This window comes from Symphalangus syndactylus, chromosome 13 (assembly GCF_028878055.3).
Source record: "Symphalangus syndactylus isolate Jambi chromosome 13, NHGRI_mSymSyn1-v2.1_pri, whole genome shotgun sequence".
In the NCBI taxonomy this organism is placed as follows: domain Eukaryota; kingdom Metazoa; phylum Chordata; class Mammalia; order Primates; family Hylobatidae; genus Symphalangus; species Symphalangus syndactylus.
Window position 1 is genome coordinate 32,650,452 of NC_072435.2, and position 23,294 is coordinate 32,673,745.

General features: G+C 40.6%; 1 long non-coding RNA gene across 1 annotated transcript; it reads right to left on the reverse strand.

The window, feature by feature from the left end:
* Positions 1-3,043: 3,043 nt before the first annotated feature.
* LOC134732283 (uncharacterized) lies at positions 3,044-22,714 on the reverse strand. The gene is made up of 3 exons (XR_010115275.1): positions 22,651-22,714; positions 12,542-12,728; positions 3,044-3,077 (listed from the first exon to the last, which is right to left on the reverse strand). It is a non-coding gene; the product is annotated as an uncharacterized lncRNA (long non-coding RNA).
* Between the last annotated feature and the right edge of the window lie 580 nt (positions 22,715-23,294).

A 23,294-nucleotide genomic window follows, 5' to 3' on the forward strand; every position in this document is an offset into this window, starting at 1 on the left:
CAGCTTCATCCATGTCCCTGCAAAGGACACGATCTCTTTCCTTTTTATGGCTGCGTAGTATTCCATGGTGTATATGTACCACATTTTCTTTATCCAGTCTATCATTGATGGGCATTTGGGTTGGTGCCATGACTTTGCTATTGTAAATAGTGCTGCAATAAACATATAGTGCATGGGTCTTTATAGGAGAATAATTTATGTTCTTTTTTTTTTTTTTTTTTGAGATGGAGTCTCAGTCTGTCACCCAGGCTGGAGTGCAGTGGCATAATTTCGGCCCACTGCAACCTCCAACTCCCGGGTTCAAGCAATTCTCTTGCCTCAGCCTCTGGGGTAGCTGGGATTACAGGTGCCCACCACCACGCCTGGCTAATTTTTGTATTTTTAGTAGAGATGAGGTTTCACCATGTTGGACCAGGCTGGTCTCGAACTCCTGGCCTCAGGTGATCTGCTCGCCTTGGCCTCTCAAAATGCTGGGATTACAGGCATGAGCCACCACACCCAGCCAGGATTGTTATTACTGCTTTTAACCCATTTCCCATTTGTCCCGAGAATACTCTTGTCTCTAATCCTAATGTAACATCATAGACATTTCTGCTACATTAGGATTAGAGACAAATTCTGTTTAGAAATAACTCCAAGAACAGTTTTTATATTTTATTTGCACATTGAAACTCAACCAGATTTGCTTTAGCCTCAACAAGAGTGTTTATGTAAAGTTAAATGAACTCTGGCAGTGAGCTGCAGGTTTTTTAAAATTAGGAAATGAGTTAACTAATATTGAAATTGAGGTTTTAGTCAATGCAATGAGACAAAAAGATTGAATAGGAAGAAATGAGTCATTATTTAGAGATTACCTTATTATGTATGTAGAAAATTCTAGGCCGGTCGTTGTGGCTCACGCCTGTAATCCCAGCACTTTGGGAGGCCGAGGTGGGTGGATCATGAGGTCAGGAGATCGAGACTATCCTGGCTAACACGGTGAAACCTTGTCTCTACTAAAGATACAAAAAACTAGCTGGGTGTGGTGGCGGGTGCCTGTAGTCTCGGCTACTGGGGAGGCTGAGGCAGGAGAATGGCGTGAACCCAGGAGGTGGAGCTTACAGTGAGCCAAGATCACGCCACTGCACTCCAGCCTGGGCGACAGAGTGAGACTCTGTCTCAAAAAAAAAAGAAAATTCTAAATAATCTACGCATAGTTTTATTTTTACTTTTGAGATGGACTCACTGTGTCACCCAGGCTGGAGTGCAGTGGTGCGATCTCAGCTCACTGCAACCTCTGCCTCCCAAGTTCAAGCAATTCTCCTCCCTCAACCTCCCAAGTAGCTGGGACAACAGGTGAGCACCACCACACCCAGCTAATTTTTTTTGTATTTTTAGTAGAGATGGGGTTTTATCATGTAGGCCAGGGTGGTCTCAAACTTCTGGTCTCAGGTGATCCACCCATCTCAGCCTCCCAAAGTACTTGGATTACAGGTGTGAGCCACCGTGCCCAACCTACAGATAGTTTTTTTTTTTTTTTTTTTGAGACAGAGTTTTGCTCTGTTGCCCAGGCTGGAGTACAGTGGTATGATTTCGGCTCACCACGACCTCCTCTTCCCGGGTTCAAGCAATTCTGTTGCCTCAGCCTCCTGAGTAGCTGGGATTACAGGCATGCACCACCACGCCTGGCTAATTTTTGTATTCTTAGTAGAGATGAGGTTTCACCATGTTGCCCAGGCTGGTCTCAAACTCCTGGCCTCAGGGTATCCGCCCACCTCAGCTTCCCAAAGTGCTTGGATTACAGGCATGAGCCACTGCGCCCAGCCTACACATAGTTTTAATACATTGATTTAGCAACATCACCGGAGGCAAAGCCAAAGTACAAAAATAAATCATATTTTTATATACCACTGTCAACTAGAAAAGACAAATCAAACTATGTCATTTACAAAAGCAACAAAAATATATCAAATACCTGGGACTACATCTAATGGAAGCACTATACAAATTCTACACCAAAAACCATAAAATGTTACTGAGAAAATTAAAGAAAGCTTAAATAAATAGAAGGATATACCATGGCCAAGAGGTTGGAAGATTTTTTATTTTATTTTATTTTTTTTTTGAGACGAAGTCTTTCTCTGTCCCCCAGGCTGGAGTGCAGTGGCACGATCTCGGCTCACTGCAAGCTCTGCCTCCTGGGTTCACGCCATTCTCCTGCCTCAGCCTCCTGAGTAGCTAGAACTACAGGCGCCCGCCACCACACCCGGCCAATTTTTTGTATTTTTAGTAGAGACGGAGTTTCATCGTGTTAGCCAGGATGGTCTCGATCTCCTGACATTGTGATCCGCCTGCCTCGGCCTCCCAAAGTGCTGGGATTACAGGCTTGAGCTACCGCGCCCGGCCGAGGTTGGAAGATTTAATACCATGAAGACACCAATTCTACACCAATATCTATTGATCTATAGATTCAATGCAATCCCAGTCAATACCTCGGCAGGAAGTATACGTGTGTGTGTGTGCGTGTGTGTGTGTGTGTGTGTGAGAGAGAGAGAGGAGAGAGAGAAGATGATCTGTAAAAAAGAACAAAATGGAGAGACTTTACTATATATTGAGTCTTACTAAAAGGCTACGGCAAGTTAAACAGTGTGGTATTAGTGCCACGAGGGACTACAATCCAGTGGGATTATAAAAATAATTGCTCGGCCGGACGCAGTGGCTCATGTCTGTAATCCCAGCACTTTGGGAGGCCGAGGCGGGCGGATCATGAGGTCAGGAGATCGAGACCATCCTGGCTAACACGGTGAAACCCCGTCTCTACTAAAATACAAAAAATTAGCCGGGCGTGTTGGCGGGCACCTGTAGTCCCAGCTACTTGGGAGGCTGAGGCAGGAGAATGGCGTGAACCTGGGAGGTGGAGCTTGCAGTGAGCCGAGATCGCGCTACTGCACTCCAGCCTGGGTGACAGAGCAAGACTCTGTCTCAAAAAAAAAAAAAAATTAAAATTAAAATTAAAAAAATAAAAATAAAAAATAAAATATTAAATAAAAATAATTGCTCCACTGCACTCCAGTCTGGGCGACAGAGCAAGACTCCAACTTAAAAAAAAAGAAAAAGAAAAAGAAATAAAAAATAAAAATGGGACACAAAATATACTAACTATAAAAGATTATCAGATTAGACCACATTAAAATTAAAATCTGTGTTTCAAAACACTAATTCAGAGCACAACCTACAAAGGCAATCCACAGAGTGGGGGAAGATATTTGAAAAAATATTATTCACAAATGGCTCATTTTCAGATTATATAAAGAATTTCTGGGTTGGGCGTGGTGGCTCGTGCCTGTAATCTCAGCACTTTGGGAGGCCACAGCTGGTGGATCACCTGAGGCCAAGAGTTCAAGACCAGCCTGGCCAACATGGTGAAACCCCGTCTGTACTAAAAATACAAAAAATTAGCCAGGTGCAGTGGCATCCACCTGTAATCCCAGCTACTTGGGAGGCTGAGGTAGAATAGTTTGAACCCGGGAGGCAGAGGTTGCAGTGAGCTGAGATCACACCACTGCACTCCAGCCTGGGTGCCAAAGTAAAACTCTGTCTCCAAAAAAAAAAAAAAAAAAAAAGCAGGCGAGGTGGCTCATGCCTGTAATCCCAGCACTTTGGGAAGCTGAGGTGGGTGGATCACGAGGTCAGGAGTTTGAGACCAGCCTGACTAATATGGTGAAACTCCATCTCTACCAAAGATACAAAAATTAGGGCCGGGCACAGTGGCTCACACCTGTAATCCCAGCACTTTGGGAGATCGAGGCAGGCGGATCACGAGGTCAGGAGATCGAGACCATTCTGGCTAACACGGTGAAACCCCACCTCTACTAAAAAAATACAAAAAATTAGCTGGGCGTGGTGGTGGGCACCTGTAGTGCCAGCTACTCGGGAGGCTGAGGCAGGAGAATGGCATGAACCTGGGAGGCGGAGCTTGCAGTGAGCTGAGATTATGCCACTGCACTCCAGCCTGGGCGACACAGCAAGACTCCGTCCCCCACTCCTAAAAAAAAAATTATCTGGGCGTGGTGGTGCACTCCCGTAATCCCAGCTACTCAGGAGGCTGAGGCAGGAGAATCACTTGAATCTGGGAGGTAAGGGTTACAGTGAGCTGAGATCGTGCCACTGCACTCCAGCCTGGGCAACAGAGAGAGACTCTGTCTCAAAAAAAAAAAAAAAAAAATCCTGTAAGGCAAAAAGAAAAAGACAATCTACTTTTAAAAGATATCAAAGATGTGAAGCAACACTTCACATAAAATAATATACAAGTGGACAATACTCCAGAGGATATTTAGCTACATTACTCAAAAAAAAAGTAAAACCACGTGGACTCTCCCTTATTCAACAGTGGAAACTGGCAAGACTGAGCATGACTCTGAGAGTGAGTCAACAATGTGGCAGTGTATGTTTTGAACCTTTATCCTTTCACAGAAACATTCATTTCAATAATCTGCGCAGAAAAATACTTTCACAAGAGTCAAAGAATCCAGCTGAGAGACCACAGCACTCGAATGCAGCTAACGATAAGAAAAGATAGGCCGAGCATGGTGGCTCATGCCTGTAATTCTAGCACTTTCGGAGGCCTAGGTGGGTGGATCACCTGAGGTCAGGAGTTCCAACCAGCCTGACCAACATGGAGAAACTCCATCTCTACTAAAAATACAAAAATATTAGCCAGACGTGGTGGACGCGCCTGTAATCCCAGCTACTCGGGAGGCTGAGGCAGAAGAATCTCTTGAACCAGGAGGCAGTGGTTGCAGTGAGCTGAGATCGTGCCATTGCACTCCAACCTGGGCAACAGAGCAAGACTCCATCTCAAAAAAAAAAAAAGAAAAGAACAAAGAAAGAAAAAAAAGAAAAGAACAAAGAAAGAAAAAAAGAAAAAGAAAAGAAAAGATGTACTGAAGAGGGTAGGAAAGACAGTTTCACTTGATCTGCATCATCCCCTCCCTGAACCCAAGGCAGCACAGAGAGAGATACCCACTTCATGGGGGACGGAGAGTAAAGTGAGTTCTTGGCTGCACTGCAGACCTGAGCCCAAGTTCCACTCTAGTGAACACTGATACAGGCTGTCCTGAGAAAAGCAAGTGAAAACTACAGAAACTGTCGTAGAACTTTTACTTGCCGGTCTGGTCTTGGTTGTGTCCATCTTTGGCCAGTCACATATGTACTCAAGAAACCTTCCCAATAGAGTACAACAGGATGAGACTCTGAAATCCCTTTCAATATTCCCTGCTAGATATTGATTGTTATATCAAGCATTAAGTGTAAGCTTTTAATGGACAATTAGTATAACTGTGGATGGCATCTGCTTTTGTTTTTAATTCTGTGGATTGTGTTTAAGCAATTCAATAGTATGTTCCTGATTTTTATTTTTTTATTTTATTTTATTATTATACTTTAGGTTTTAGGGTACATGTGCACAATGTGCAGGTTTGTTACATATGTATCCATGTGCCATGTTGGTTTGCTGCACCCATTAACTCGTCATTTAGCATTAGGTGTATCTCCTAATGCTGTCCCTCCCCCTCCCCCACCCCACAACAGTCCCTGGAGTGTGATGTTCCCCTTCCTGTGTCCATGAGTTCTCATTGTTCAATTCCCACCTATGAGTGAGAACATGCGGTGGTTGGTTTTTTGTCCTTGCGATAGTTTACTGAGAATGATGTTTTCCAGTTTCATCCATGTCCCTACAAAGGACACAAACTCATCATTTTTTATGGCTGCATAGTATTCCATGGTGTATATGTGCCACATTTTCTTAATCCAGTCTATCATTGTTGGACATTTGGGTTGGTTCCAAGTCTTTGCTATTGTGAATAGTGCCGCAATAAATGTACAAATCAAAACCACAATGAGATACCATCTCACACCAGTTAGAATGGCCATCATTAAAAAGTCAGGAAACAACAGGTGCTGGAGAGGATGTGGAGAAATAGGAACACTTTTACACTGTTGGTGGGACTGTAAACTAGTTCAACCATTATGGAAGTCAGTGTGGCGACTCCTCAGGGGTCTAGAACTAGAAATACCACTTGACCCAGCCATCCCATTACTGGGTATATACCCAAAGGACTATAAATCATGCTGCTATAAAGACACATGTTCCTGATTTTGAGATGCTAAGTGGTATTGCACAGTTGTCACTTTATCAAGTGTGTACAACAGTCCCATGAAGTTTATAGAGTATACCCTTGTATAGCTTCAGGTGCTAGAATTAAAATTGATCTGTTATCACACACACACACACACACACACACACAAAATCAGCCATGTGGACTCAAACTCCAGGTCCATCCCAGTGGATCCAGGCACCAGGTCAGCCCGTGTGGAACCAGGTGCCAAGCCTCCTGTCTTGCTGAAATAGGCACCAGGCAATCCCTCTCGAGGACTCCAGCAAGAAGTCCACCAGCAACTCCCCACCAAACAGGCTGCCTAGAATCTCTGGATAGGCTGACTGGCAAAGTGCTTTTCCTGCTAAAGCCAGTATGTAAAGAACTGACTACTTCAAATGCACAGACACTAATGCAAGGCCATAAGGATCATGAATAATCAGAGAAACATGACACCACCAAAAGAACAAAATAAAGTACGAGAAACTGACACAAAAGAAGTGGAGATCAATGAACTCCCAGTGAAGAATTCAAAATAATCCTCTTAAAAAAGCTCAGTGAATTACAAGAGAACACAAATAGACAACTGAATGAGAAACAAAACATGAACGAAATGACAAATTCAACAAAGAGATAGAACCTATTTTTAAAAAAGGACTAAAAAGAAATTCTGGAGCTGAAGAAAACAAGGACTGAACTGAAAGGCTCCATGGAGAGCTTCAAGAGCAGATGTGATCAAGAAGAAGAATGAATCAGTGAGCTCAAAGCAGGACATTTGAAATTATCCATTCAAAGGAGCAAAAATGAAAAAAGAATAAATAATACTGAAAAAGCTCAATAGGCTTATGATATACCAGTAAGTGAACCAATATATGCATTATGGAAGTGCTCCAAAATGAGCAGGAAAGGTGAAAAGGAGAGAAAACATATTTACAAAAACAATGATAGAAAAATTTTGAGGCCAGCCGTGGTGGCTGATGCCTGTAATTCCAGCACTTTGCGGGGATGAGGCAGGTGGGTCACTTGAGGTCAGGAGTGTGAGACCAGCCTGGCCAACATGGTGAAACTCCGTCTCTACTAAAAATACAGAAATTAGCTGGAGTGGTGGTGCACACCAATAGTCCCAGGTACTTGGGAGACTGAGGCATAAGAATCACTTGAACTTGGGACGTGGAGGTTGCAGTGAGCCAAGATTGTTCCATTGCACTCCAGCCTGAGCAACAGAATGAAACTCTATCTCAAACAAAAACAAAAACAAACCCCCAAAAATTTCCAAATCTGGAAAAGGAAAAATGAATATGAAGATCCATGAAGCCCCCAAAACCCCAAATAGGGTTAAGGTATAGAGAACGTCACTGAGCCACATTGTAATAAAATTCTCAAAAATCAGAGATAAAAATAATTTGAAAGCAGCAAGAGAAAAGCAACTCATCATATACAAGAGAACCTCTATTCGAGTATTAGAGATTTCTCAGCAGAAACATTCCAGGCCAGGAGAAAGTGGGATGATGTATTCAGAGTGCCAAAGAGAGCAACAACAACTGTCAATCAAGAATACTATAACAGCAAAGCTATCCTTTAGAAATAAAAATAAGTACATAAACACTTTCCCTGATAAACAAAAACTGAGGGAGTTCCTCACCACTTGACCTGCATGACAAGAAATGCTAAAGGAAATTCTTCAGTTTGAAACAAAATGTCAAATAAAAATATGAAAACAGGCCGGGTGTGGTGGCTCACGCCTGTAATCCCAGCACTTTGGGAGGCTGAGGCAGGTGGATCACCTGAGGTCGGGAGTTCGAGACCAGCCTGACCAACATGGAGAAACTCCATCTCTACTAAAAATACAAAATTATCCAGGTATGGTGGCACATGTCTGTAATCTCAGCTACCCGGGAGGCTGAGGCAGAAGAATTGCTTGAACCTGGGAGGCAGAGGTTGTGGTGAGCTGAGATCGTGCCATTACACTCCAGCCTGGGTAACAAGAGTGAAACTCCATCTCATTAAAAAAAAAAAAAAAAATGTAAAAGTATAAAACTCACTGTAAAGGTAAGTATAGAGTCAAATTCAGAATGCTTTAATACTGTAATGGTGTGTACAGATCATTTTAAACTGTAGAATAAAAAACAAAAGTATTTAAAAACTATACAGTAATTTGTTAATGGATACAAAATATTAAAATATATAAAATGTAACATTAATAAGATAACATATAAGAGGGAAGTAAAAGTGTAGAGTTTTTTATGTGATCAAAATTAAGTTGCTAGCAGGTTAAGATGAACTGTTATAACTATAAGATGCTTATGTAAACCTCATGGTAACCACAGAGAAAAAACCTGCAGTAGATACACAAAAGAAAGAGAGAAAGAATCAAAGCTTATTACTACCCCAAATCATCAAATCACAAAAGACATTAAGAGAGGAAGAAAGAAATGAAGGAACTACAAAACCAGTCAGAAAATGATATGGAAAACAGAAATAGTAATTACCTATCAATAACTATTTTAAATGTATGTGGATTAAATTCTCCAACCAAAATATGTAAAGTGGCTGAATGGATTGAAAAAACAAGAACCATTTACATGCTGCCTACAAGAGACTAATTTTACTTTTAAGGACTTATATGGGCTGAAAGTAAAAGGATGGAAAAAGATATACCATGCAAATGGTAGCCAAAAGAGAGAAGGAGTAACTGTATTTATATCAGACAAGATAAGCTTTTAGTAAAAAACTGTCACAAGAGACAAAGGAGGTCATTATACAGTAATAAAGAGGTCAATTCATAAAGATGATCTGCCAATTATAAATATATTTGCATCCAACGTTGGAGTTTCTATTATATAAGCAAATATTAACAGACGTGAAGAGAGACATAGATAGCAATACATACTAATAGAGGAATTTGATACCCTACTCTCTATGATAGATAGAACATCCAGACAGAAAAAGAATAAGGAAACAGTAGACTTGAATAACACTGCAGACCAAAGGACCTTGCAGACATATATAGAACATTTCATCAAACTGCAGCAGAATACACATTTTTCCTCCAAATACACATGGAATATTCTCTAGGACAGATCAAGGGTTAGGTCACAAAATAAGTCTTAACAAGCTTAAGAAGACTGAAATCACATCAAGTATGTTTTCTCACCACAATGATATGAAACTAGAAATCAAAATAGGAAGAAAATTACAAAATGCACTAACATATGAAAATTAAACAACACATTCCTGAACAATAAATGAGTCAAAGAAGAAATAAAAAGAGAAATAAAAGAGTAGCTTGACAATACAAAAATGGAGAAAGCCTGTACCAAAATTTATGGGAGGTAGCAATAGCAGTTTTAAGAGTGATGTTTATAGCAATAAATGCCTACATTAAGAAAAGAGAGGTCAGGCACGGTGGCTCACGCCTGTAATCCCAGCACTTTGGGAGGCCTAGGTGGGTGGATCATGAGGTCAGGAGTTTGAGACCAGCCTGGCCAATATGGTGAAACCCTGTCTCTAATAAAATACAAAAATTAGCCGGGGGTAATGGCATGCACCTGTAGTCCCAGCTACTTGGGAGGCTGAGGCAGAAGAATTGCTTGAATCCAGGAGGTGGACAGAGTGAGACTCCATCTCACAAAAAAAAAAAAAAAAGAGAGAGAGAGAAGAAAGATCTCAAATAAACAACCTAAGTTTATACTTCAAGGAAATAGACAAATTAAGCAAAAGTTAGTAGAGGAAGAAAATAACAGAGCAAAAAATACATAAAATCGAGACTACAAACGCAATAGAAAAGATCAATGAAACTAAGAGTTGGTTTAATAAAAATATAAACAAAACTGACAAAACTTTAGCTAGACTAAGAAAAAAGAGAGGAGACTCAAATAAAATCAGAAATGAGAGGACACATTACAACTGATACTACTGAAATACAAAGGATCATAAGAGACCATTATGCACAGTTATACACCAACAGATTGGGTAGCCTAGGAGAAATAGATAAATTCCTAGAAACACAAGCCTACCAAGTCTGAATCATGAAGAAATTAAAAACGATCTGAACAGATCAATAGTAAATTAGGAGATTGAATCAGTAATCAAAAGTGCTCCAACAAAGACAAGTCTGTGATCAGGTGGCTTCACTGGTGAATTTCACTAACCTTTAAAAGAAAAATTAACACTAATCTTCTCAAACTATTCAAAAAATTGAAGAGGTGGGAATATTATCAAACTAATTTTACAAGGACAGGATTACTCTGATACCAAAGCCAGAAAAGGCACTAGAAGAAAAGAAAATTACAGGCTAATATCCCTGAGAGACACAAATGCAAAATTCTCAACAAAGTACTAGCAAACCTAATTCAACAGCACATTAAGAGGCTCATTCACCATGATCAAGTGGGATTTATCCCTAGGATGCAGGGATCGTTCCAAACACAGAGATTAATAAATATAATATACCATAATAACAGAATGAAGGATAAAAGTTATATAATCATCTCACTAGATGCAGAAAATCATTTGACACAATTCAATATCCTTTCATGATAAAAGCTAGCAACAAAGTAGGTATAGAAGGAAGGTATCTTAACATAATAAAGGCCATATAAGATAAGCCCACAGCTAACATCATATTCAGTGGTGGACAAGTGAGTCCACTCTCACTACTTCTATTCAACATAGTACTGAAAGTTTTAGGCAGAGCATTTGGGTAAGGGAAAGAAAGAAAAGAAATTTAAATTGGAAAGGAAGAAGTAAAATTATCTCTGTTTGTAGATGTCATAATCTTATGTATAGAATTTTTTTTTTTTTTTTTAGATGGAGTTTCGCTCTTGTTGCCCAGGCTGGAGTGCAATGGCGTGATCTCGGCTCACTGAAACCTCCGCCTCCTGGGTTCAAGTGATTCTCCTGCCTCAGTCTCCCGAGTAGCTGGGATTACAGGCATGCGCCACCATGTCAACTAGTTTTGTATTTTTAGTAGAGACCGGGTTTCTTCATGTTGGTCACGGTGGTCTCAAACTCCTGACCTCAGTGATCTGCCCATTTCAGTCTCCCAAAGTGCTGGGATTACAGGTGTGAGCCACTGCACCCAGCCTAGAGAATCTCACAGATGCCACAAACAAACCTCTTAGAATCAATAAACAAATTCAGTTGCAAGATACAACATCAATGTAGACAATTCAGTGTGTTTCTACACACTGACAACAAACTGTCTGAAAAAATAATCAATAAAGCAATCCCATTTAAAATAGAACAAAAAATGCTCAGGAATTAATTTATCCAAGAAAGTAAAAGATCCATTTACAAAAAAAAAAAATTGATCAAAGAAATTGTAGAAGACACAAATGAATGAAAAGATGTCCCATGTTCATGGACTGAAGGAATTAATATTGTTAAAATGTCCATGCCACACAAAGTGATCTACAGATTCTATGCAAATCCCTATCAAAATTTCAGGGGCAATTTTCATAGAAATAGAAAAAAAATTCTAAAATTTAACCACAAAAAACTTTGAATAATAAAGGTAATTGAGCAAGAAAAACAAAGCTGAAGTCATCAGTTCTGGATTTCAAACTATATTACAAATCTATAGTGATCAAGACAGTATGTTACTGGAATGAAAGCAGACACACAGACCAATGGAACAGAATAAAAAGTCCAGAAGTAAACTCACACATGTACGGTCAATGAACTTCAGACAAAAGTGCTGAGAGCACACAATGGGAAAAGGAGAGCTCTTTGATAAACGGTGCTGGAAAAAATAGATATCTACATGCAGAAGAATGAAATTAGACCCACATCTTGTTACTGAAACACCAGGGATATGGTCTAGGTCTGCTGCTTGCCACACAGAAAGCCAATGGCTGAGGTGATGAGTATTGCCAGGGAGGAAGGCTTTAATTGGGTGCTGCAGTTGAGGAGGTGAGAGATCAGTCTTGAATCCATCCCCTTGACTGACTAAAATTAGGGGTTTATATAGCCGGGAAGAAATGTAATGATGTGTGGGAAAACGGGAACTTGGGAGGCATAAGGAAGCAATCATGATGAATGAGGGGTCTGGATGTGATGATCTGGTGAGTTTCACTTCTTTGATATTTTTTGAGATGCCTGGGTCGGTGTGGGGAGGTTATTTCTTTAAGAAGAAGAAATTCAGATAAAACAAATTTAAGTTTCAAGGTTTAAGACTGGAAGTGTCCATTTCTATTTATCAAAAACAAAACAGTCTATGGGACTATTGGGTCAGTTTCAGTCCCCTCTATTTATCAATTTTTTTAATCATGGGGAATCTGACCATCGATCTTTCTGGCTGCTTCATGCTGAGGAGGTGACCTTGTGGCCACCTTCTGAAACACAACCATTCTCTCTCCAGCAACCACTGCCCCCACCAAAGAAAAGTCAAAGCAGGATGAACTTACCTGCAAAATAATCTTTAGTCCGTGGCTGGGCATCGTGGTTCATGCCTATAATCCCAGCAGTTTGGGAGGCCAAGGCAGGTGGATCACTTGAGGCTGGGAGTTGGAGACCCAGGAGACGGAGGTTGCAGTGAGCCAAGATCATGCCATTGCACTACACTTCAGTCTGGGTGACAGAGTGAGACTCTGTCTAAAAAAAAAAAAAAAAAAAGCTTCGGTCCCATATACTTGGCCTGATTACCCCCACAAAGTGCAGCAAAAATCGTTGTCCACATAGATTCTTTTAAATTGGCCTTGCTGGAACCTCTCACTGTGTTCCATTATAAAAGAAAATAGGTTCTTATTGAAATTATGCCAACAAACACATTGATATATCAGAATTTTAGGACTCTCATACAATCCTAGAACATATATTAACAACTCATCTATATAAATATAACCCTAAGGGCCAGGTGTGGTGGCTTATGCCTGTAATCCCAGCACTTTGGGAGGCCGAGGCAGGCGGATCACGTGGTCAGGAGTTTGAGACCAGCCTGGCCAATATGGTGAAACCCTGTCTCTACTAAAAATACAAAAATTAGCCGGGCATGGTGGCACACACCTGTAATTTCAGCTACTCGGGAGGGTGAGGCAGAAGAATTGCTTGAACCTGGGAGGTGGAGGTTGCAGTGAGCCAAGATTGAGCCACTGTACTCCAGTCTGGGCGACAGAGTGAGACTCCGTTTCAAAAATAAAATATAACCCGAAGGAAGTTAAACACCATCTTGGATCTGACAATGTTTCCTGCATGATTCTTTTTTTTTTTTTTTTTTTTTTTTTTTGAGACGGAGTCTCGCTCTGTCGCCCAGGCTGGAGTGCAGTGGCGCAATCTCGGCTCACTGCAAGCTCCGCCTCCCGGGTTCACGCCATTCTCCTGCCTCAGCCTCTCTGAGTAGCTGGGACTACAGGTGCCCGCCACCACGCCCGGCTAATTTTTTTGTATTTTTTAGTAGAGACGGGGTTTCACCGTGGTCTCTATCTCCTGACCTCGTGATCCGCCCGCCTCGGCCTCCCAAAGTGCTGGGATTACAAGCGTGAGCCACCGCGCCCGGCCTGTTTCCTGCATGATTCTAACATAACAAATTAACCTAAGATATCTCTCTTGGACTTGAGGGAACCTAATGTCCAAAAAAGTTAGTTTGAGGTCAAAAAGACTGAATTTAGACCTTTAAATTGTGCTCCTAGAAATTTTGCCAATTACAAAAATTTTAAAACACTTGATATCACAAAACATGATCACAGGTCACAATAAAATAGTCATTTATGGCTGGGTGCAGTGGCTCACGCCTGTAATCCCAGCACTTTGGGAGCCCAAGGCAGGCAGATCACCTGAGGTCAGGTATTCAAGACCAGCCTGTCTAACATTGTAAAACCGCCTCTCTACTAAAAATACAAAAATTAGCCAGGTATGGTGGCACGTGCCTGTTAATCCCAGCTACTTGAGAGGCTGAGGCAGGAGAATCGCTTGAACCTGGGAGGCAGAGGTTGCAGTGAGCTGAGATCAGGCCACTGCACTCCAGCCTGGGCAACAAGAATGAAATTCTGTCTCAAAAAAAAAAGAAAAAAAGAAAAAAGTCATTTATTTAGCCAAAATGATAAAACAAAAATGTTTACCTTTTAATAGGAGACACAGTTTCTCAAACAATAAGACAGCATGAGACCAAACAAATCTGTCTCTCTCCACTCCATTTTTTCCCTCCAGTTTACTTAAAAGATAAACAAAACTATTTTCTCTCTTATTAATATTATACAAATTTTTTTCAAAAGAGAAAACCCAAATTTTACTTGTATATGGTATATTTATTAATGTTAAAGCTAATTTTAATAAAACCTTATGAATAAATCTATCTAATTTTCATTGGTTTTACAATAGGGTAAGATTTTGATAAACTTTTTATAAGCTTTTATGATTTTCTATTAAAAAGAACAGATCAATGCTCCACAAAAACCCTTACTCCTGACACATGGGCTCAGACCCTCACCTTGCATCAGTGTACTTCTGATATTAACGTTTAATTTATAAGAAAAACTCTGAACTAATTTTATCCCTCAAAATTGGCCCTTATAATCTCACACACCCACCTCGTCCGTGATAGTTCCTGGGCCTAGAGGGATTGAATAATTTTGGTTTTCTTCTTTTTTTTTTTTTTTTTGAGACAGAGTCTCGCTCTGTTGCCAGGCTAGAGTGCAGTGGCACAATATTGGCTCACTGCAACCTCCGCCTCCCCAGTTCAAGTGATTCTCCTACCTCAGCCTCCTGAATAGCTGGGACTACAGGTGCCCGCCACCACTCCTGGCTAATTTTTGTGTTTTTAGTAGAGACGAGATTTAACCATGTTGGCCAGGATGGTCTCGATCTCTTGCCCTTGTGATCCGCCCACCTCAGCCTCCCAAAGTGCTGGGATTACAGGTGTGAGCCACTGCACCTGGCTAAATAGTTTTAATTTCTAGCCCTGTGTCTCATGAAAACAGTTCATTTTGATTGTCATTTTTCCCTGGATCTGAAGACAAGACTTCCACTGGTTTTGATGTTCAAGACTTAGCAGGAGTCAGTGCCTTTTTCAGACCCAGGAGTCAAAGTTGTGAAACTTAACAGAACAAGGATTAGTTAGCAGGGTATTTATACTACCAAAAGGCCTGTCATTCTAACATGCCCCACATTAAAACACTGTGATTTGGTGTCTAGGAGTTACTGCTTGCAGCACTTCAAACCACTGTATTAAAGTAATCAGGTTACTCATTGCATATGTCCAATTGCTAGCATTCTAGTGACAGAACTGTGACCAAAAGCATAAAAAATGTGGTAGGTGCTAAGCCAAACTTATCAAAGTAAGACAACTAGCTTTTTTCCCCATCATTTAAAAAAAAATAGTAAATGCAGGCCAGCCATGGTGGCTCATACCTGTATTCCCAGCACTTTGGGAGGCTGAGGCAGGCAGATCACTTGAAGTCAGGAGTTCGAGACCAGCCTGGACAACATGGTGCAACCCCAACTGTACTAAAAATACAAAAATTAGCTGGATGTGGTGGCAGGTGTCTGTAATGCCAGCTACTTGGGTGGCTGAGGCAGGAGAATCGTTTGAACCTGGGAGGTGGAGTGAGCCAAGATCACACCACTGTACTCCAGCCTGGGTCACAGAATGAGACTGCCTCAAAAAAAAAAAAAAGTAAATGCAAATATCAGCTATGAAAATTCAATATGAGGAAAATATCCTTTAAGTTAAATTTTATACTATAAAATCCTTTCACTTAAATATTATATAAAAACACAGGGACAAAATAAGAATAAGCCGACAATAATTTCTTTTCAGCTATTTTAAAAGAGCATCATTACACATTTCCAAGATTGGTTTCTAGATACAGTACTGACAACTGATTAGGTAACTTTCACCACTAGAATCTTCAAGCCAGTGGCAACACTTGTACATATTTTGTTTTCAAGTACACACAGGAAGGCCCATCAGTGATAAATGGCTTGAAATCAAAAATCACTAGAAAGTCTTACAATTTTTTAATTACTACTTAATCCAAGTGAACATCACTTAATTTTAATAATGGTCAACACAACCAAATTTGTATGAGAGAAATCTCAATCAATATAATTGTTTCAGGGACAAGGCCAATCTTTTCTGAATATTAAAACTTTGTACTTGCCAAGCGTGGTGGCTCACGCCTATAATCCCAGCACTTTGGGAGGCCAAGGTGGGTGGATCACCTGAGGTCAGGAGCTCGAGACCAGCCTGACCAAGATGGGTGAAACCCCATCTCTACTAAAAATATAAAAATTAGCTGGGCATGGTTGCAGGAGCCTATAATCCCAGCTACTCAGGAGGCTGAAGCAGGAGAATTGCTTGAACCCAGGAGGCAGAGGTTGTAGTGAGCTGAGATCGCACCATTGCACTCCAGCCTGGGAGACAGAGTGAGATTCTGTCTCAAAAAAAAAAAAAAAAACAACCAAAAACCAAAAAACAAAACAAAAACTTTACCCATATGACAGCTTTTTCTCATTAACTAAAGGACAAGATCTGAAACCAACTCAAATTATTGATTGAATTGAATTAAGTTGGAAATAAATAGCATTTAAACATTTTTATTCTCACTTTTTCAGATAACACAATAAATAATGTACTATTTCTGCTCAGAACTTGCAAAAATAAGTTTTTCATTTAGAATTGCAAAAAGCACAATACTTATAACTCTCTACATCACAGAGACAAGCAAAACCAACAAAATTTTAAATAACTGTCATGTCTATCAATTTTTGCAGGCTTGGCAAAGGTAGCTTAGGAACTTTAGATAAATAGGACAAATGATGAATTGCTGGACATGCGTAGGAAACAAAATGACTACTCATCAAACCAAATAAAAGCTTTCCATTAGAAACTAAAAAACATGACTGGTTTTATGTGTATGTACATGAATAAATGAAAACTAAAAGCAAAAACAAATAAACAGGAAACCAACCTTAAATTTTTCTTCTACTCTGTTTACTTCAGAGGCTACAGTGTTATCCAGAAACTTAAACAAAAATAAAAACAAAAACAACAGTCTGGGCACTGTGGTTCATGCCTATAATTCCAGCACTTTGGGAAGCCAAGGTGGGCAGATCACCTGAGGCCATGAGTTCAGGACCAGCCTGGCTAACACGGCAAAATCCCATCTCTACTAAAAATACAAAAATTAGCTGTGTATGGTGGCATGTGCCTGTAATTCCCGTTACTCGGGAGACTAAGGCATGAGAATTGCTTGAACCCAGGAGGTGGAGGTTGCAGTGAGCCAAGATGGTGCCAGTGCACTCCAGCCTGGGTGACAGAAACTCTGTCTCAAACAAGCAAATGAACAAAAAAAACAAAACAAAACAAACAAACAAAAAATACCCCAAAACAAACCCATGTGATGAATATTTTGTTTCTGACACACAATTTAATGTCTTTAAGTCCACCAATACCACTGTATGTTTTGTGCAATTAAGAAATTCACTTTAGGCACATGACCAGTAAGTACTTGACTGCTAGTGCTATCTATGCAGAAGAGCAAATACAGTGAGAAGCAAAGCAAGTCTTTACAGAAAATTTGGCTTCATGCAAAATCTGGATTCATACTTAACTATATGAAAAACGATGGCCAAACTGCCAATGTATTTATTTACAATATTTCTTAATTTTCCTTCATCAAGACTAAGAGCTTTAACTACAAACAACATTAATTAGCCAAACTTCTCCAATTTTCTATCAGGTTTTAAAGGATATTCTACATCTAAATATTTTAAACTTTGTTTTCTCTGTGTATGCATGAAGACAGACATGCAGAGAGACAGGAAAAAAAACTACATATGACATACACAGACCATCTACGACATGCTTGGACCTTCAGTTTTTCCTAAATTTATTTTCTTATTCCCTTCCTTCCTTCCTTCCCCTTCCTTTCTTCCTTCCTTCCTTCCCCTCCCTCCCTCCCTCCTTTCTTTCTTTCTTTCTTTCTTTTTTCTTTTTTCTCTCTTTCTTTCTCTCTTTTCTTTCTTCCTTTCCCTCTTTTCTTTCTTCCTTTCCTTTCTTTTTTCTTTCTTTCTCTGTCTCCCCCGCTTGCATCCCCTCCCATTGTCTCTCTTCCTTCCTTCCTTCCTTCCTTCCTTCCTTCCTCCCTTCCTTCCACCTTCCTTCCTTCTCCATCTCCCTCTCCCTCTCTCTCTCTTCTTCCTTCCTTCCTTCCTTCCCAGTCGTTTTACTTTAGGACAAAAATTCACCATACAAGATCCTTTCTCATACAAAATTATTCTTTCTTTATAACCTTCCTTACCAAAAATACATCTTCATATGCATAACTTTCTTCACATCTCATTCCTTTACTTATTGGTTCCTTTCTTTTCAAGTCCATAATTTGAATTAAGCTTTAGATAACTTCTGAATTAGATAATAATTTTTTTCTCAATAACAACATCTCTTCTTTGGCATATTTTATATGCAGAATTATATATTAACTAGAATTCTTATCCTTAGTAACCTTAAATTTTAGTGAAAACCTAGGAAGAAAGAAATCCTGAGCTGCCTATCAGATATTAGCATTTTATAATGAAAACTCTTCCATAATTTTTAGAAACATATTTCCCCATATTATAACCCTTTCTTAATTAGAAAAGACCCAGACATCTAATAACCATAATTTTAAATATTATTCTTAAACATAATTTTAAGATTTTAAGTTACACAATAAGTTCACCTGCAGCACTTACCCATTTACACTTTATTTTTAGCAGCTTATATAGATTATTTACACATTATTTTCTTGTTAACCCTTTTATAACTTGTGAATATCAGATGTTCACCTAAATAAGAACTTTAAAGTTAACTGCATGGGCATTTTCACCAATAACTCAGTAGACTCAGGTGTTTTCATTAAACCAATAACATTAAATAGTCTTACTTATATAAAAAAACACACAAAGATCATTTTGTTTTGGCTGGGTTTATGGTTTTATAACCTTCTATGCCAAACCCTGATACCTCAAAATATCTAGAAGAGACAAATATAAAACCCAGAGAAAAATGTATGCTGACAATTCTGAAGACATTTCTATTTCTATTTTACCAATAATTTAAAAACCACCTTGTTGGCCAGGTGCAGTGGCTCATGCCTGTAATCCCAGCACTTTGGGAGGCCGAGGCAGGTGGATCATTTGAGGACAAGAGCTCAAGATCAGCCTGACCAACATGGAGAAACTCTATCTCTACTAAAAAAAAAAAAATACAAAAATTAGCCAGGCATAATTGCACACAACTGCAGTCCCAGCCACTCAGGAGGCTGAGACTTAAGAATCACTTGAACCCAAGAGGTGGAGGTTGCAGTGGTGGAGATCATGCCACTGCACTCCAGCCTGGGTGACAGAATGAGACTCTATTTCAAAAAAAAAAAAAAAAGCTTGCTTATTAAGGATTTACTTAAGTCACGCAAACTTAAAAAATACTTTGGACTTAATGAGCACTCTTATTTATAAGCCAAATTGGTAGGCATAACATACAACAATAAATATACATACACATACACACATCTAAATATGTACTCACACACAGAAACAAAGATCCAATAACTTTTACTTTGGAATTCTAGTTGGGAGGCTGAGGCAGGCAGATCACCTGAGGTCAAGAGTTCGAGACTAGCCTGGCCAACAGGGTGAAACTCCATCTCTACTAAAAATACAAAAATTAGCCGGGCGTGGTGGCGGGCGCCTGTAGTCCCAGCCACTGGGGAGGCTGAGGCAGGAGAATTGCTTGAACCTGGGAGGCAGAGATCTCAGTGAGCCAAGATTGTGCCACTGCACTCCAGGCTGGGTGACAGAGCAAGACTCCATCTCAAAAAAAAAAAAAAAAAAAAGGAATTCTAGTCATGAGATAGCAATACAAACTCACCTATCTATGAACATGTTGACATGGCTGCATTTTGTTTGCTCTCATAGGTAATCCAGTGAAGACTGTTGTATTAGTCTGTCCTCACACAGCTATAAAGATACAACCTGAGACCGTGTAATTTACAAAGAAAGGGGGTTTAATTGACTCACAGTTCCACATGGCTGGGAGGCCTCAGGAAACTTAGAATCATGGTGCAAGGTGAATGGGAAGCCAGGCGTGTCTTACATGACAGCAGGAGAAGAAAGAGAGACAGAGAGAGAGAGAGAGAGAGAGAGAGAGAGACAGACAGAGAGAGAGATGGAAACTGCCACTTTTAAAATCATCACATCCTGTCATGAGAACAGCATGGGGGCAACATCTCCCTCTAGGTCCCTCCCTTGACATGGGGGGATTACAATTCGAGATGAGATTTTGGTGGGGACACAGAGCCAAAACATATCAGCTGTGAGCCAAAATTTTGGGTAAAGTAGTTTCCACGGCAGTTTGATTTTTTTTTTTTTTTTTTTTTTTTTTTTTGAGACGGAGTCTTGCTCTGTCGCCCAGGCTGGAGTGCAGTAGTGTGATCTCGGCTCACTGGAAGCTCCACCTCCTGGGTTCACGCCATTCTCTTGCCTCAGCCTCCTGAGTAGCTGGGACTACAGGCGCCTGCCACCATGCCTGGCCAATTTTTTGTATTTTTAGTAGAGATGGAGTTTCACCATCACCAGGATGGTCTCGATCTCCTGACCTCGTGATCCACCTGCCTCGGCCTCCCAAAGTGCTGGGATTACAGGCGTGAGCCACCACGCCCAGCCTGGCAGTTTGATTTTTAAAAGCCAAACCTTTAAACATTGGGGTCAAACAGAAGTACATCACATATTAACCAGGCCGAACCCTGCTTAGAACAGCAGCCTAGGCCAGGCACAGTGGCTCACGCCTGTAATCCCAGCACTCTGGGAGGCTGAGGCGGGCGGATCATGAAGTCAGGAAATTGAGACCATCCTGGCTAACACAGTGAAACCCTGTCTCTACTAAAAAAATACAAAAAAAATTAGCCAGGTGTGGTGGTGGGCGCCTGTAATCCCAGCTACTCAGGAGGCTGAGGCAGGAGAATGGCATGAACCTGGGAGGTGGAGCTGTAGTGAGCTGAGATCGCACCACTGCACTCCACCCAGCCTGGGCGACAGAGTGAGACTCTGTCTCAAAACAAAACAAAGTAAAGCAAAACAAAACAAAAAAGAACAGCAGCCTAAAAGCCTGGGTACATGGAACTCCATCCCACATGATCCACCTGCCTTGGCCTCCCAAAGTGCTGGGATTACAGGTATGAGCACCCCCACCCAGCCTTGGTGATGGTTTTTTGGATTTGACACCAAAAGCACAGAGAACAAAAGCAAAAATAAGTGGAATTGCAACAGACTAAAGAGCTTCTGCCAAGCAAAGGAAGCAGTCAAAGAAATTAAAAGGCAACTTATGGATGGGGAGAAAATATTTGTAAGCCATATATCTGATAACGGGTTGATATCTAAAATATATAAAGAACTCATATACCTCAACAGCAACATAACAAATAACTCAATTTAAAAATGGGCAAATGATCTTAATAGGCATTCCTGAAAAGAAGACATACAAATGGCTAACAGGTGTGTGAAAACGCTCAACATTATTAATCATCAGGGAAATGCAAATTAAAACCACAGTGAGATATGATTGTGGTGATAATTTTAGCGTATAGGTGTATCAGAGCATCACATTTTCTTTCTTTCTTTCTTTTTTTCTTTATTTTGAGACAGAGTCTTGCTCTGTTGCCCAGGCTGGAGTGCAGTGGCGTGATCTCGGCTCGCTGCAACCTCTGCCTCCAGGGTTCACGCCATTCTCCTGCCTCAGCCTCCGGAGTAGCTGGGACTACATGTGCCTGCCACCACGCCTGGCTAATTTTTTGTATTTTTAGTAAAGACGGGGTTTCACCATGTTAGCCAGGATGGTCTCGATCTCATGACCTTGTGATCCACCCGCCTTGGCCTCCCAAAGTGCTGGGATTACAGGCGTGAGCCACCGTGCCTGGCAAAGCATCACATTTTCACCTTAAATATACACAATTTTTATTTGCCAGTGATGCCTAAATAAAACCGGGGAAAATATGGGAAATAATAAGATTTGGCAGAAATTCTCATATTTCACTGGTGGAGATAATTTTTTCTTTTCTTTCTTTCTTTCTTTCTTTCTTTCTTTCTTTCTTTCTTTCTTCTTTCTTCTTTTTGTGGAGACAGGATCTTGCTCTATTGCCCAGGTGGAGAAATTTTTTTTTTCCGTGGAGACAGGGTCTTGCTCTGTTGCCCAGGCTAGAGTGGAGTGGCACCATCATAGCTCACTGCAGCCTCGAACTCCCAGGCTCAAGCCATCCTCTCTCCTCAGCCTCCTAAGCAGCTAGGACTATGAGCCCATGCCACCATGCCAGGCTATTTTTTTGTAGAGATGAGGTTTTGCCATGTTGCCCAGGCTGGTCTTGAACTCCTGGCCTCAAGTGATCTGCCTGCCTCGGCCTCCCAAAGTATTGGAATTACAGGCGTGAGTCATCGCATCCAGCCATGATTTTCTTAATAAGAGTTTCTTTCCTCTAGCTTACTTTATTGTAAGAATACAGTATATAATACATGTAACATACAAAATACGTGATAATCTGCAGCTTACGTTATCAGCAAGGCTTCTGATTAACAGTCGGCTGAGTTAGGTTTTGGGGGAGTCAAAAGTTATATGTGGCCGTTTGACTGCTCAGGGGTTGGTGCACCTAAGACCCCACATTGTTCAAACGTCAACTGTCTATGGAAGAAAACGTTTACAAAACATCTCACTTTGACTGTTGTATGAAGAATGGCCTGTAGGGGGAGCCAGTGGATACAGGGAGACCGAGTAGGAGGCTTTTTGCGGACAAGAGACTTAGTGTTATAGACTCTGATAGATTAAATGTGCAAATTAAAATTTCTAAAAGTATAGACATAAAATATATAATTTCTGAACTCAGAAGAAAAACTGGAATAAGAAAAAAATCCGAAACAAGGCAAGGAAGGAGAGAAACAGAAATACAGAAGAGGCAAATAATTCCTCCAAAAAATTCAAAATGTATGAAGAATTGCAATTAATGCAGATGGCCCAAATCTGTGCTACTCAATACCATGCTATTCCATGTCAATAGCCATATGTTACTATACGGCACTTGGAATGTGGATCTGAACTGAAATGTCCTGTTGTGGCCGGGTGCGGCAGCTCATGCCTGTCATCCCAGCATTTTGAGAGGCTGAGGCGGGTGGACCACTTGAGGTCAGGAGTTTGAGACC